The sequence below is a fragment of the Lathyrus oleraceus genome, chromosome 6 (genome assembly GCF_024323335.1).
Source record: "Lathyrus oleraceus cultivar Zhongwan6 chromosome 6, CAAS_Psat_ZW6_1.0, whole genome shotgun sequence".
NCBI lineage: Eukaryota > Viridiplantae > Streptophyta > Magnoliopsida > Fabales > Fabaceae > Lathyrus > Lathyrus oleraceus.
The window spans coordinates 284992043-285006318 of record NC_066584.1 but is presented as its reverse complement, the minus strand read 5'-3'; the positions used below and the strand labels follow the sequence as shown (position 1 = coordinate 285006318).

Below are 14276 nucleotides of genomic sequence, written 5' to 3'. Positions count from 1 at the left end.
CATTTTCGTGTCTTGGGTAACAGTGATGGGTTGCTAGATACCGCTCACTGTTTATTATGTTAAATACGTGATTTAATATAATTGTCAATGCCGCGAAAAACTATAGGGTCACACACAAAGGGCAGATTGATAAGAGATAGAGTAATTAAGGAATACCGTAATGTACGACGCCCTTAAGTGAATTATAGAACATCGTAAGGTACGGTGTACTTAAGTAGAATACGAAATATGGTAAGGTACCACGCGCTTAAGTGATTTTGGCATATTATAAGATATGGGCCATATACACTTGAGTGGGCTTTTTAGCTTGCAGCTCACACAAGTGGTTATATAAATAAAACCCTTGTGTAGAAGCATTAAAAAAATTGCAATTTCTTTTCTCTCTCTCTCTCTCTCTCTCTCTCACTCAAAGCCTTCACTCGTAGCAGCTAGCACTGAGATTGAAGGAATTCGTTCATGTGAACTGAGTAGAGGCGTTGTCATTGTTCAACGTTCGTGATCGCTCCGTAGATCTGCATCAAAGGTTACAATCGCCGCAAGAGGTAACGATTCTATCACTGATCATGCCCATTCGTAAGGATCATTAAAGGAGAAATTTTAAATTCCGCTGCGTTTTGGATCGCCAATCTCCTTCATTCAGAACTAAATCAAATTTCTCTTTGTTGTTTGAAACAAAACAAAAAAATCTCTTTAATCTTGTCTCTAAGATTCTTCTTCAATTCAGAGGCGAATAATCGAACTCTTAATAAAAATTCTTTTGTTTTATAATGAAGCAAAATATTTTAGATCTTTCAAACTAGGAGGCAGTTTGTAAATAATAAAAGCAATTCGAAATTGTTCATCTATATACACACCTTCAATGATGATCTTGTGGTTTATTTTTTGAAGTTTGTGTGGTTGAGCTTCCACATACATTTCATCTTCCATCTAATACTTGAGGTCATAACGACTAACAACATATTTCTTTACTCCAACTTCTTTGGTGTTATACTTTTTTTCCAGAGTCTCCCAAACCTATTTTGTAGTATTGTAGTTATTGTAATAGTCATAAAGATCATATGCAAGTCCATTTAGAATGTGTTTTTTTGTTGTTGCAGAAAGTCGTTCTTTTTCCATAAACTGGTTTCTTTCTTGAGCTATAAATCGTTCTCTTTAATATGTGCATCAAATTCAAGTTTAATATAGTTCCATGTGAATCCACAGAGTTCTTGCTGTTAGTTTGTTTGGTTGATCCAGAAGGAGCAATGAGAATGTCATCGGTCAGAATGTTGGAAAAAAATTTAGGGTTAAAAAATTGCATTTTTTTGTCAACGTATGAAGTGGCTTTTCTCAAAATCGAACGGTTTGTTATAGACAATAGTTGTAGAAGTACCAATAATTTATTCAAGAGCCATGACAGTCTGAGAACGTCTTAAAACTATCGTTTTACGGTTTTGAAATTTTTCTATTGAATAAATTACCGGGTCGAGTCGTAGACTAGATCACTCTCTTTAAGATATTTTGCGACACTGCTCAAAATTGTACAAAACAGCCACTCAATCACGACGCCTCCAGGATAAAACACCTCAGTTCTATAGTATAAAATTACTACTTGTCTGGTAGATAATCTGATGGTACAAAAACAAGTCAAATACAATATAAATACCACTAGTAGTATATGGTATAAAGACCAGTCGTAATAATTTCTTAAACAGAGAGAAATTCAAATAATTTTCCGAAGATAATTTAATAATGGCCATTTGACCACTAAAAGAATTTCTTAAACAAAGAGAAATTCAAATAATTCTCCAAAAATAATCCAAAATATAATACTTGATCATTTCTCAACTAAAACGAGAAGAAATTAAAATAATTCTCTAAAGAGAATTCAAGAAAATACTTAGAAAATTCAATGAGTAGAAAGAAATGTGGAAACGTTGGCGCTTTGACAATTCGTAAAATGCAGAGTAATGAGAGCGGGGAAGGAAAAAATCAAAAAGAGTTTTTGGTGTGTTTTGGAAAGAAACATGTGCATTCCTTATAAATTTAGGTAAGTTAGCCAAAATATCTAATCTAAGTAATGTGGAATTTAGATTTTTTTCAATTAAAACACAAACACACATGATTTTTTTTAATACTGCGGGACTTAAGGAATTTTTTAAAATTCATCTCCATATTAAAATACTAACTTGTTCCAATAGCTTTTTTCAAAGTAGGAAAAGGATCTCGAACAGGCGTATTGGACCAGAATGTCCCATAGAGACTATTATCCCATCCCATGAGAAACTAATGAATTTTCCCCTCGAGATGTTACTTTCTCAATGTGGAATTGAGATCGCAAGTACAATTTCTACACTTGAATGTAGGGATCTCATAGTTTTTTTAACTCTTCCCACAACATCTTCAATTTTCCATAGCATGTCACAATGGTTAAGTCTTTTGTTTGCATTCAACAAGTTCAACTTTGAATTTCTGAACACGAGGTTCATTCACAATGGAGAATTGTCAAATCAATATCAGTTTTTTGCAAAAAAACCTCCCGCCACAGGTGCATACACTTCGTCAAAGTCAATATCAGGTTTATGCAAAAAACCTCTCGCCATAGGTGTAACACCCTTCTAAAATACCCCAAAATATTTAATTAAAATAGCAATATGTCAATCAGAGTAATTATGCAACTAAGGGTGTCACACAATCATTTCACACCATTTTCCAAAATATCCTGTCATGCTCATTTATTTAATCAAAATAAAACATTCGCATAATACGCAGCGGATACAACCTAACAATATTCAAACCATGTAATACATTACATGTAAAGTTGTTCAACAATCAAATGAAAACATAATAAAACATCCCGTCCCGATGTTACATCTACCAGAGCATGACCCACTAAGGAACTACACTAGACTCCAAGGACTAGCTTCTACTCAATCACTGCTCGTTACCTGAAAAATAGTTGTAAGGGTGAGTTCCTCAATCGATATAATAAGCATTATAAATTAACATGTAATGCCAAGTAATTTCACACATTCATCACCCTAATCAGATCATACATTCAGCAACGGCAACATCAACTAAAATCATACTCAACTCAACCACAAAACACACGTATAATATTGGAATACATCCATTCATATTATACGCCATACAATACAAATGCAATGAGACTCCATGCATGCGGTACCGACTATTTGTGAACGTATAGTTCACCTCACCGTCCAAATCCAGGCACGGCTACCAAGCCCACTAGTCCCACTCATTTGAGACTTAGTGACTCACTCACTAATTCCTCACCATGGGAATTAGCTACCACCCTAAGGGCCATGCTATGCACGCTAATTCACCTAGCATGCAAACATCAACAACAGTCCAAAATGACTAACTCACTAATTCCTCACAATGGGAATTAGCTACCACCATAAAGGCCACAATGTGCATGCTAATCACCTAGCAATGCTAAATCATCAACCACAATTCAAGAATAGACATATGCTCACACTCTAAGCCATAAAACAGTCTATTCACAAATGCACACATAACTGATACATTCACAGCATCATGCATACCAACATACATCATCAGTATTTTATCACATAAGCATATCATATCATGCCAAATAACAACCACAGTATTAGCACACTCTACTAATACCTATACTACTCAAAACGACGGGAAATGATCCCTAATATATCATACATCAGCTAAATTACATTACTCAGCTGATCAGCTAAAAACTGCACAACAACAGCTCAGGAAAATCACAAGTCTGCCCATACGCGTACTGCCTAGTCCCATACGCGTATGGCCCATTTCTCAGCCAAAACCCATACGCGTAACACCATCCCATACGCGTATGCTACGCGTACCACATCCCCATACGCGTACCAACAGAGACCAAAACACGTTCAAAACATCATCTTCCTCATCCATACGCGTATTGCCTAGTGTCATACGCGTACCAGACCATCTCATACGCGTATTGCCTAGTGCCATACGCGTATGACCAGAAACCAGAATTCCCAGATCTGCAATGGCTTTCTCTGCTACGAGATCTATCCCATTCAACCGTCCACAGTCCAATTTTTCCCATTATTCGTTCATATCATCTAACACAAATCATATCTTATTCAATCTCACAAATCCTAACACTATTGCATCTAATTCCTACGAATTTCCTTCAATTTTAAATCCAGATTTGTTCATCCCAAAAGTTCACAATTTTCAGCATAATTATTCCAATCAGAGGTAAATCAATGGTTTATCACTACCCATTACATATTATCCCATAATACCCATTAAACGATGATAAACCCCCCTTACCTGAGTTAATCCGGCAAATCTCTGAGCTTCAGGCTTTCCTTCCTTTCTTCAACCCTTGTTCTCTGGCTCTCTTTGCCCTTTTTCCACTTTTCTGTCCCTTTTTCCTTTTCACGTGAAAATAACCCTTTTTACCAAATGAGACCTTTTCTAATTCCAACTTTTATTCTAATAATAATAATAATAATAATCCAATAATTCCAATTATTTAATTAAATTAATAAATATAATATTAACTTAAATTAAATAATTATCTTATTTTTATCGGGGTGTTACAACTCTCCCCCACTAAAAGAGTTTTCGTCCTCGAAAACATACCTCAAGCGAATAACTCCGGATAAGACTCCTTCATCTGACTCTCAAGTTCCCAAGTCACATTGCCACCTGGTTGTCCTCCCCAAGCTACCTTTACCAAAGCAATCTCTTTACCCCGCAACTGCTTCAACTCTCGATCCTCAATCCTCATAGGTGATGTTTCAACAGTCAGGTTATCTCTCACCTGGACATCATCTACTTGGACCACATGCGACGGATCATGAATGTACCTCCTCAACTGAGACACATGAAAAACCTCGTGCAAATTCGCAAGTGACGGCGGTAAAGCGATACGATAGGCTACCTCCCCTATCCTCTCCAAAATCTGATAAGGACCAATAAATCGAGGTGTCAACTTCTTCGACTTCAAAGCTCGACCAACCCCAGTTATCGGAGTAACACGAAGAAACACATGGTCTCCCTCTTGAAACTCAAGTGACTTCCTCCTCTTGTCGTGATAACTCTTCTGACGACTCTGAGCAATCCTCATCTTCTCCTGAATCATCTTAATCTTTTCCGTAGTTTGTTGAACAATCTCCGGTCCAACCACAGCACTCTCACCGGACTCATACCAACATAAAGGTGTCCGACATCTCCTACCATACAAAGCTTCAAACGGTGCCATACCAATGCTCGAATGAAAACTATTGTTGTAGGTAAACTCAATCAAAGGTAAATAACAATCCCAAGCACCTCCTTTTTCCAAAACACAAGCCCTCAAAAGATCCTCTAGTTACTGAATCGTCCTCTCAGTCTGACCATCAGTCTGCGGATGATATGCAGAACTCAATCTCAGCTTAGTTCCCAAAGCCTTCTGCAAACCTTCCCAGAACTTCGATGTAAATCTAGGATCTCTGTCCGAAACAATACTCGACGGAATACCATGCAAACTTACAATCTTCTCAATATACAGCTCAGCTAATCTCTCTAACGGATAATCCATTCTGATCGGAATGAAATGAGCCGATTTCGTCAATCTGTCAACAATCACCCAAATAGCTTCAAAATTCTTAATCGTCCTCGGTAAACCAGAAACAAAATCCATACTGATACTGTCCCACTTCCACTCTGGAATAGCCAACGGTTGCATTAGCCTAGACGGCTTCTGATGCTCAATCTTCGACTTCTGACAAGTCAAACAAGAATAAACAAAACTCGCAATTTCTCTTTTCATTCCCGGCCACCAAAATAACTTTTTCAAATCATGATACATCTTCGTAGCTCCAGGATGAATACTCAGGCCACTACGATGTCCTTCCTCAAGAATACTCTTCTTAAGTTCGGTAACATCCGGAATACACACCCGATTACCAAATTTCAAAACACCATTCTCATCAACTCTGAATTCACCACCTTGACCTTGATTCACTAGAGTTAACTTGTCGACCAAAAGCACATCGGATTTCTGACCCTCTCTGATCTCATCCAGAATACCACTTGTTAACTTCAACATTCCTAATTTAACACTATTGTGAGTACTCTCACACACCAAACTCAAGTCTCTAAACTGCTCAATTAAATCCAATTCCTTAACCATTAACATAGACATATGCAATGATTTCCGACTCAATGCATCAGCCACCACGTTTGCTTTACCCGGATGGTAATTCAAACCAAAGTCGTAATCCTTCAGAAACTCTAACCATCTCCTCTGTCTCATATTCAGCTCTTTCTGATCAAACAAATACTTTAAACTTTTATGGTCACTGAAAACCTCAAATCTTGACCCATATAAGTAATGCCTCCATAACTTCAGAACAAATACCACAGCTGCCAACTCTAAATCGTGTGTCGGATAGTTCCTCTCATGAACCCTCAGCTGTCTCGAAGCATAGGCTATAACCTGCTTATTCTGCATCAAAACACCACCTAAACCCAACAATGAAGCATCACAGAAAACCTCAAATGATTCCGACGAACTCGGTAATATCAGAATAGGAGCAGTAGTCAACCTTCTCTTTAACTCTTGGAAACCTTCTTCACACTTTGAGTCCCAAACAAACGCTTGCCCCTTTCTAGTCAACATCGTTAACGGTAACGCCAACTTAGAAAATCCCTCAATGAACTTCCTATAATATCCTGCAAGTCCAAGAAAACTCCTTATCTCAGAAACTGACTTCGGAGCTTCCCACTTAGATACCGCTTCTATCTTAGAAGGATCAACAGCAACACCACCTCTTGAGATCACATGACCAAGAAAACTAACCTCTTCTAACCAAAATTCACACTTAGACAGTTTAGCAAATAACTTCTTTTCTCGGAGAACTTCTAAAACCATTCTCAAATGCTCAGCATGCTCTTCTTCCGATTTCGAATACACCAAAATATCGTCAATAAACACCACGACAAACTTGTCTAAATACGGATGGAAAATCCTATTCATATACTCCATAAATACTCCAGGCGCATTAGTCACACCAAAAGGCATTACAGAATATTCATAATGTCCATACCTTGTTCTGAAAGCAGTCTTCTGAATATCCTCAGCTTTCACACGTATCTGATGATACCCAGATCTCAAATCTATTTTGCTGAACACACTCGCACCAACCAACTGATCCATCAAATCATCAATCCTCGGCAAAGGATACCGTTCTTGATCGTCACTTTATTCAGTTGTCTGTAGTCCACACACAACCTCATAGTACCTTCTTTCTTCTTAACCAATAACACTGGTGCACCCCACGGTGACACACTCGGACGAATAAATTTCTTATCCAACAGATCCTCCAACTGACTCTTCAATTCCGTTAACTCAACAGCAGACATACGGTACGGAGCCATCGATATCGGCCTAGTACCAGGTACCAAATCAATCGAGAACTCAACTTCACGCTCTGGCGGTAATTCGTTCACTTCTTCCGGAAACACATCAGGAAAATCACACACCACAGCTAGATCGCCAATCACCAGTTTCGCTTTAGCCTCCAAAGTCGCTAACAGCATAAACAACTCTGCCCCATCTGCTACTGCCTCATGCACCTGCCTCGCTGATAGAAACCAACCCTTTCCTTCCCCAATCTCAGGAAAGATCACAGTCTTATCAAAACAGTTGATAGAAACTCGGTTACACACCAACCAGTTCATACCCAGAATAACATCAATCTGCACTAGTGGAAGACACACTAGGTCCATCCCAAAGTCTCTACCAAAAATACTCAAAGGACAATTCAAACAAACTGAAGCAGTAGTCACTGAACCCTTCGCAGGAGTATCAATCACCATACTTCCAAGCATCTCAGATATCTCTAACTTAAGTTTCACAGCACAATCCAAAGATATAAAGGAATGAGTCGCACCTGTGTCAATAATAGCTACAAGAGGAAAGCCATTAATATAACACGTACCTCGGATCAAACGATCATCTGCAGAAGTCTCAGAACCCGATAAAGCAAAGACCTTGCCTCCCGACTGGTTCTCTCTCTTCGGCTTAGGACACTGTGGACTAATATGACCCACCTCTCCACAGTTGAAACAAGTCACAGTCTTCGACCGGCACTCTGCAGCCAAATGACCACCTTTTCCACACTTGAAACACTTCTTCTCATTACTGGTACACTCATGGATACGATGTCCAGCCTGACCACATCTGAAACACTTAGCAGGGGCACTGGAGTCTCCCCCACTAGGCCTCTTCATCCCACTCTGTCGCTGGAAACCTTTGCCAGCTGCATACGGTTTCCCACGATCATTCTGATTCTTGCCTTTCCTATCAACCCTTTGCTGATAGCTCTCTGCTCTAGCCTTGGAATCCTGTTCAAAAATCCTGCAACAGTCAACCAAGTCAGAAAACACTCTGATCCGCTGATACCCAATAGCCTGCTTAATCTCGGGACGCAACCCGTTCTCAAACTTCACACACTTTGAAAATTCTCCAGTAGCCTCGTTATAGGGAGTGTAATACTTCGACAGTTCTGTGAACTTAGCAGCATACTCAGTAACAGACCGATTGCCCTGCTTCAATTCCAAGAACTCTATCTCTTTCTTTCCTCTGACATCCTCTGGAAAGTACTTCCTCAGAAATCTCTCTCTGAACACAGCCCAAGTGATCTCAGCATTCCCAGCAGCTTCCAATTCAGTGCGGGTAGCAACCCACCAATCATCTGCTTCCTCTAACAGCATATGCGTACCGAACCTGACCTTCTGGTTATCGGCACACTCAGTTACTCGGAAGATCCTCTCGATTTCCTTCAACCACTTCTGAGCACCATCTGGATCGTATGCTCCCTTGAACATTGGAGGATTGTTCTTCTGGAACTCACTCAGCTGACGAGCAGCTCCCATTCCCACAACATTCGGATTTCCCTCAAGTACTCCAGCTAGCATACCCAGAGCCTCAGCAATCGCAGCATCATCTCTACCTCTTCCAGCCATCTCTATTCTGAAAACCCAACAAGCTAAAACAATAAGTACTGATAGGGTTACACAACACCTATCCCATACAGGGGAACAGAATAATTACGACTCGACTCGACCGACTATGCTCTGATACCACTAATGTAACACCCTTCTAAAATACCCCAAAATATTTAATTAAAATAGCAATATGTCAATCAGAGTAATTATGCAACTAAGGGTGTCACACAATCATTTCACACCATTTTCCAAAATATCCTGTCATGCTCATTTATTTAATCAAAATAAAACATTCGCATAATACGCAGCGGATACAACCTAACAATATTCAAACCATGTAATACATTACATGTAAAGTTGTTCAACAATCAAATGAAAACATAATAAAACATCCCGTCCCGATGTTACATCTACCAGAGCATGACCCACTAAGGAACTACACTAGACTCCAAGGACTAGCTTCTACTCAATCACTGCTCGTTACCTGAAAAATAGTTGTAAGGGTGAGTTCCTCAATCGATATAATAAGCATTATAAATTAACATGTAATGCCAAGTAATTTCACACATTCATCACCCTAATCAGATCATACATTCAGCAACGACAACATCAACTAAAATCATACTCAACTCAACCACAAAACACACGTATAATATTGGAATACATCCATTCATATTATACGCCATACAATACAAATGCAATGAGACTCCATGCATGCGGTACCGACTATTTGTGAACGTATAGTTCACCTCACCGTCCAAATCCAGGCACGGCTACAAGCCCACTAGTCCCACTCATTTGAGACTTAGTGACTCACTCACTAATTCCTCACCATGGGAATTAACTACCACCCCAAGGGCCATGCTATGCACGCTAATTCACCTAGCATGCAAACATCAACAACAATCCAAAATGACTAACTCACTAATTCCTCACAATGGGAATTAGCTACCACCATAAAGGCCACAATGTGCATGCTAATCACCTAGCAATGCTAAATCATCAACCACAATTCAAGAATAGACATATGCTCACACTCTAAGCCATAAAACAGTCTATTCACAAATGCACACATAACTGATACATTCACAGCATCATGCATACCAACACACATCATCAGTATTTTATCACATAAGCATATCATATCATGCCAAATAACAACCACAGTATTAGCACACTCTACTAATACCTATACTACTCAAAACGACGGGAAATGATCCCTAATATATCATACATCAGCTAAATTACATTACTCAGCTGATCAGCTAAAAACTGCACAACAACAGCTCAGGAAAATCACAAGTCTGCCCATACGCGTACTGCCTAGTCCCATACGCGTATGGCCCATTTCTCAGCCAAAACCCATACGCGTAACACCATCCCATACGCGTATGCTACGCGTACCACATCCCCATACGCGTACCAACAGAGACCAAAACACGTTCAAAACATCATCTTCCTCATCCATACGCGTATTGCCTAGTGCCATACGCGTACCAGACCATCTCATACGCGTATTGCCTAGTGTCATACGCGTATGACCAGAAACCAGAATTCCCAGATCTGCAATGGCTTTCTCTGCTACGAGATCTATCCCATTCAACCGTCCACAGTCCAATTTTTCCCATTATTCGTTCATATCATCTAACACAAATCATATCTTATTCAATCTCACAAATCCTAACACTATTGCATCTAATTCCTACGAATTTCCTTCAATTTTAAATCCAGATTCGTTCATCCCAAAAGTTCACAATTTTCAGCATAATTATTCCAATCAGAGGTAAATCAATGGTTTATCACTACCCATTACATATTATCCCATAATACCCATTAAACGATGATAAACCCCCCTTACCTGAGTTAATCCGGCAAATCTCTGAGCTTCAGGCTTTCCTTCCTCTCTTCAACCCTTGTTCTCTGGCTCTCTTTGCCCTTTTTCCACTTTTCTGTCCCTTTTTCCTTTTCACGTGAAAATAACCCTTTTTACCAAATGAGACCTTTTCTAATTCCAACTTTTATTCTAATAATAATAATAATAATAATCCAATAATTCCAATTATTTAATTAAATTAATAAATATAATATTAACTTAAATTAAATAATTATCTTATTTTATCGGGGTGTTACAACTCTCCCCACTAAAAGAGTTTTCGTCCTCGAAAACATACCTCAAGCGAATAACTCCGGATAAGACTCCTTCATCTGACTCTCAAGTTCCCAAGTCACATTGCCACCTGGTTGTCCTCCCCAAGCTACCTTTACCAAAGCAATCTCTTTACCCCGCAACTGCTTCAACTCTCGATCCTCAATCCTCATAGGTGATATTTCAACAGTCAGGTTATCTCTCACCTGGACATCATCTACTTGGACCACATGCGACGGATCATGAATGTACCTCCTCAACTGAGACACATGAAAAACCTCATGCAAATTCGCAAGTGACGGCGGTAAAGCGATACGATAGGCTACCTCCCCTATCCTCTCCAAAATCTGATAAGGACCAATAAATCGAGGTGTCAACTTCTTCGACTTCAAAGCTCGACCAACCCCAGTTATCGGAGTAACACGAAGAAACACATGGTCTCCCTCTTGAAACTCAAGTGACTTCCTCCTCTTGTCGTGATAACTCTTCTGACGACTCTGAGCAATCCTCATCTTCTCCTGAATCATCTTAATCTTTTCCGTAGTTTGTTGAACAATCTCCGGTCCAACCACAGCACTCTCACCGGACTCATACCAACATAAAGGTGTCCGACATCTCCTACCATACAAAGCTTCAAACGGTGCCATACCAATGCTCGAATGAAAACTATTGTTGTAGGTAAACTATATCAAAGGTAAATAACAATCCCAAGCACCTCCTTTTTCCAAAACACAAGCCCTCAAAAGATCCTCTAGTTACTGAATCGTCCTCTCAGTCTGACCATCAGTCTGCGGATGATATGCAGAACTCAATCTCAGCTTAGTTCCCAAAGCCTTCTGCAAACCTTCCCAGAACTTCGATGTAAATCTAGGATCTCTGTCCGAAACAATACTCGACGGAATACCATGCAAACTTACAATCTTCTCAATATACAGCTCAGCTAATCTCTCTAACGGATAATCCATTCTGATCGGAATGAAATGAGCCGATTTCGTCAATCTGTCAACAATCACCCAAATAGCTTCAAAATTCTTAATCGTCCTCGGTAAACCAGAAACAAAATCCATACTGATACTGTCCCACTTCCACTCTGGAATAGCCAACGGTTGCATTAGCCCAGACGGCTTCTGATGCTCAATCTTCGACTTCTGACAAGTCAAACAAGAATAAACAAAACTCGCAATTTCTCTTTTCATTCCCGGCCACCAAAATAACTTTTTCAAATCATGATACATCTTCGTAGCTCCAGGATGAATACTCAGGCCACTACGATGTCCTTCCTCAAGAATACTCTTCTTAAGTTCGGTAACATCCGGAATACACACCCGATTACCAAATTTCAAAACACCATTCTCATCAACTCTGAATTCACCACCTTGACCTTGATTCACTAGAGTTAACTTGTCGACCAAAAGCACATCGGATTTCTGACCCTCTCTGATCTCATCCAGAATACCACTTGTTAACTTCAACATTCCTAATTTAACACTATTGTGAGTACTCTCACACACCAAACTCAAGTCTCTAAACTGCTCAATTAAATCCAATTCCTTAACCATTAACATAGACATATGCAATGATTTCCGACTCAATGCATCAGCCACCACGTTTGCTTTACCCGGATGGTAATTCAAACCAAAGTCGTAATCCTTCAGAAACTCTAACCATCTCCTCTGTCTCATATTCAGCTCTTTCTGATCAAACAAATACTTTAAACTTTTATGGTCACTGAAAACCTCAAATCTTGACCCATATAAGTAATGCCTCCATAACTTCAGAACAAATACCACAGCTGCCAACTCTAAATCGTGTGTCGGATAGTTCCTCTCATGAACCCTCAGCTGTCTCGAAGCATAGGCTATAACCTGCTTATTCTGCATCAAAACACCACCTAAACCCAACAATGAAGCATCACAGAAAACCTCAAATGATTCCGACGAACTCGGTAATATCAGAATAGGAGCAGTAGTCAACCTTCTCTTTAACTCTTGGAAACCTTCTTCACACTTTGAGTCCCAAACAAACGCTTGCCCCTTTCTAGTCAACATCGTTAACGGTAACGCCAACTTAGAAAATCCCTCAATGAACTTCCTATAATATCCTGCAAGTCCAAGAAAACTCCTTATCTCAGAAACTGACTTCGGAGCTTCCCACTTAGATACCGCTTCTATCTTAGAAGGATCAACAGCAACACCACCTCTTGAGATCACATGACCAAGAAAACTAACCTCTTCTAACCAAAATTCACACTTAGACAGTTTAGCAAATAACTTCTTTTCTCGGAGAACTTCTAAAACCATTCTCAAATGCTCAGCATGCTCTTCTTCCGATTTCGAATACACCAAAATATCGTCAATAAACACCACGACAAACTTGTCTAAATACGGATGGAAAATCCTATTCATATACTCCATAAATACTCCAGGCGCATTAGTCACACCAAAAGGCATTACAGAATATTCATAATGTCCATACCTTGTTCTGAAAGCAGTCTTCTGAATATCCTCAGCTTTCACACGTATCTGATGATACCCAGATCTCAAATCTATTTTGCTGAACACACTCGCACCAACCAACTGATCCATCAAATCATCAATCCTCGGCAAAGGATACCGGTTCTTGATCGTCACTTTATTCAGTTGCCTGTAGTCCACACACAACCTCATAGTACCTTCTTTCTTCTTAACCAATAACACTGGTGCACCCCACGGTGACACACTCGGACGAATAAATTTCTTATCCAACAGATCCTCCAACTGACTCTTCAATTCCGTTAACTCAACAGCAGACATACGGTACGGAGCCATCGATATCGGCCTAGTACCAGGTACCAAATCAATCGAGAACTCAACTTCACGCTCTGGCGGTAATTCGTTCACTTCTTCCGGAAACACATCAGGAAAATCACACACCACAGCTAGATCGCCAATCACCAGTTTCGCTTTAGCCTCCAAAGTCGCTAACAGCATAAACAACTCTGCCCCATCTGCTACTGCCTCATGCACCTGCCTCGCTGATAGAAACCAACCCTTTCCTTCCCCAATCTCAGGAAAGATCACAGTCTTATCAAAACAGTTGATAGAAACTCGGTTACACACCAACCAGTTCATACCCAGAATAACATCAATCTGCACTAGTGGAAGACACACTAGGTCCATCC

At 39.7% G+C, this 14276-nt stretch overlaps 1 pseudogene; it reads right to left on the bottom strand.

The window, feature by feature from the left end:
- Window positions 1-1014: 1014 nt before the first annotated feature.
- LOC127095201 (uncharacterized) lies at window positions 1015-13773 on the bottom strand (annotated as a pseudogene).
- Between the last annotated feature and the right edge of the window lie 503 nt (window positions 13774-14276).